Consider the following 3,174-nt stretch of genomic DNA (forward strand, 5'->3'; position numbering starts at 1 on the left):
CTCTGTTCCACTCCACTAGGAAGTTCCCAGCAGAGATTCTGCTCTGCTCTGGCAAAAGAAGATCTTCACCCAAATCTAAATCAAGAGATTTATATAGGGAGAGGAATCCAGAATAGTGGCTGCCTGTGTCAGTGTGAAAAAGAACAGCTGCCAGCTGAACAGACACAGGGCTTCTACGGGGCTTCATAGTGTTAGAGATTTCCAGTGAAAATATTTTGAGGATAGGTATTGGTTGGATTTCAAGTTCATGCTCCGAGATTGGGAGGGTTTCATGTACAGTGAGTGGTTGGATTCTCTGTTCATGGATTGGTTGATGTTGTTGTCAGTTGGTCAGAGGTAGAATGTATTTCTTTGGCTCTGGTTTCAGTGCCAAATTGAATGTTTTTCACTGGCTCTGGTTTTAGTTTCCAGATATGTTTCTTTGGCTGACCTTTTATTCTACACAGAGGGCTTTATAAACTAATAAATTCATTTATTCCATGGTTTTGCAGGGGCAAACACTGTAAAAATGGACATCGTGATGCATGAACAGATTGCTGATACTGTCAAATTGTTCTTTACAGAATGAACACTGTTGTGTAAATGAATGCAAGTCTTTTGGATAAGGATCGTGCCAAATACTTTATAATAATAAGCCCTCAGTACTTTTTGCAGGTACTCAAACACTATTGTAATATGCATAGGCTTTAAGAGATTGACTGCACAGAAAAAGGTTTATTTGTGTATAAAGAAAAAAACTGTATGACACTGACTATATTTTTAGGGTTTCTCTGCAGTATGACTTTTTCTAATGATTTCAAAGACTACTGATATATACAAAGACTTTATCACACAGATTACATTCATAGGGTTTCTCTCCAATAGGTCTTGTTTCATGCATTTGAAGAGTACTGTGTGTGAATAGACCTTACCACATTGATTAAATTCATGGGGTTTCTCTCTAGTATGTGATCTTTCATGCATTTGAAGATGACTGTGATGACGAAAAGCTTTACCACGTTAATAATGGTCATAGGATTTTGCTCCAGCATGTCTTCTTGTATGTATTTGAAGAGTACTGTGATGAGCATAGGCCTTAACACATTGATTACATTCATAGAGTTTATCACTAGTATGTGTTCTTTTATGAATTTGAAGAGTTTGGTGATGTGCAAAGGCTTTACCACATTGATTACATATATAGGGTTTCTCTCCTGTATGTCTTCTTTTATGTACTTGAAGATTACCATGTTGTGCAAAGGCTTAACCACACTGATTACATTCATAGGGTTTCTCACCAGTATGGGATCTTGTGTGCCTTTGAAGACTACTGAATTGTACAAAGGCTTTACCACATTCCTTACATTCATATGGTTTCTCTCCTGTATGTGTTCTTTTATGACTTTGAAGGTGAGCATGTTGTGCAAAGGCTTTCCACACTGATTACATTCACAGAGTTTCTGTCCAGTATGTGTTCTTTAATGCGTTTGAAGAGTTTGGTGATATGCAAAGGCTTTACTACATTGATTACATTCATAAGGTTTTTCTCCAGTATGTGTTCTTAAATGCATTTGTAGATGACAATGTTTTGCAAAGGCTTTACCAAATTGATTACTTTCATAGGGTTTCTCTCCAGACTGGGTTCTTTCATGTACTTAAAGTATACTGTGTTTTGCAAAGGATTTATCATACTGATTACATCTATAGGGTTTTGCACAAGTATGTGTTCTTTCATGCTTTGAAGAGTACTGTATTGTGCAAAGGCTTTAGCACACTGATTACATTCATAGGGTTTCTCTCCAGTATTTGTTCTTTCATGCTTTTGAAGAGTACTGTGTTGTGCAAAGGCTTTAGCACACTATTTACATTCATAGGGTTTCTCTCCGGAATGTGTTCTTTCATGCTTTTGAAGAGTACAGTGTTGCACACTGATTATATTCATAGGGTTTCTCCCCAGTATGTGTTCTTTTATACCTTTGAAGATTACTATGATATGCAAAGGCTTTAACACACTGATTACAAAACGACAGTAATGAGATTGTTTGCCTTATAACATTTCCAGTTTTACCAAGGAGCTCACCAATGGGGATCACCCATGCTGTCTCAGGAACTTCCAAGACTCTAGCAGTATCTGAAGTCTCAGAGACAATGGAGGCTCCTGGAAAGCTAAGTATGGCAGCTGAGCAACCAAGAAGTATTTGGAAGGCATATGGACTCAAACAAGGCTCTGGAGATTGGCTTATAGACTAAAGAATCAGAAGACAACCTGGTGGCAGGAAGATGCTTTAAAAATGTAGATGGATTTCTGTCTCACTTTTCCAGCATCAGGTTCTCACCTCTATGACCATGGCAAAAAGTTCTTGCATTGTTCCCAGCACCCAGCTACTCCTAGCAACTACAACAGCACAATAGGGAACTTCACATCTCTTGGTTTCATCATCAGCCTAGGTTGGATGTTTGTCCAGCTAGATTCAGGTTCAGGGGTTTCCAGGACTGCAAATTATCAGGCTACGTGACACTCCATGAACACCTCCTTCAGTTCCATAGATATTTGAGACAGGCAAGAGAAGAGCAGTGTTGGTGCACATGGCCTGTGAACTTTTACAGCCTTGCATTCCTACTTCCCTGGGCCAAGCCCACAAATCACCTACTAAACATATCTTATCCCTGAGACAATCTCAACAGAAATTCCTCTAGTCCTCTCCTCATTGCAATCTCCAGATGCATCCCCCAGGCAAGTCCCTCACAGACACACCCAGAAAACATGCTCACAGACATACCTCCTCCCTGGAAATAACCTTCCAGACACTATTTTTTGCCTGACTCAGAGGATATGGGAATCCTGTGGTGACATTAGTTTTTTGGTAAGTAGCAGAATGGGGAGTGCTTGGCAGCTAAACTGGAGAGCTGCTCTAAGATCAAGGCCAGAAGAGACAACAGGGCAGCCCATCCACTATAAACACAGGGCTCAGGAAGAGCAGACCTACTCCAGACCTGCATTCATACAGGAGCTGGGAACACAAAGCCAAAGCTGACAAAATAGACAGACCCTGAGCCCTGCAAGAAGATCTCATGTGGAAGAGAAAACATGGCCAATAGACATAGTAACATAGAAGGTTTGAAGAGACCTAACGAACCATCTCCCTAGACCAAGAACTATGGGAAACTAGTGACTATTGAGAGGCAGAATTGTAT

Source organism: Peromyscus eremicus, unplaced genomic scaffold, assembly GCF_949786415.1.
Source record: "Peromyscus eremicus unplaced genomic scaffold, PerEre_H2_v1 PerEre#2#chrX_unloc_3, whole genome shotgun sequence".
Taxonomy (NCBI): Eukaryota; Metazoa; Chordata; class Mammalia; order Rodentia; family Cricetidae; genus Peromyscus; species Peromyscus eremicus.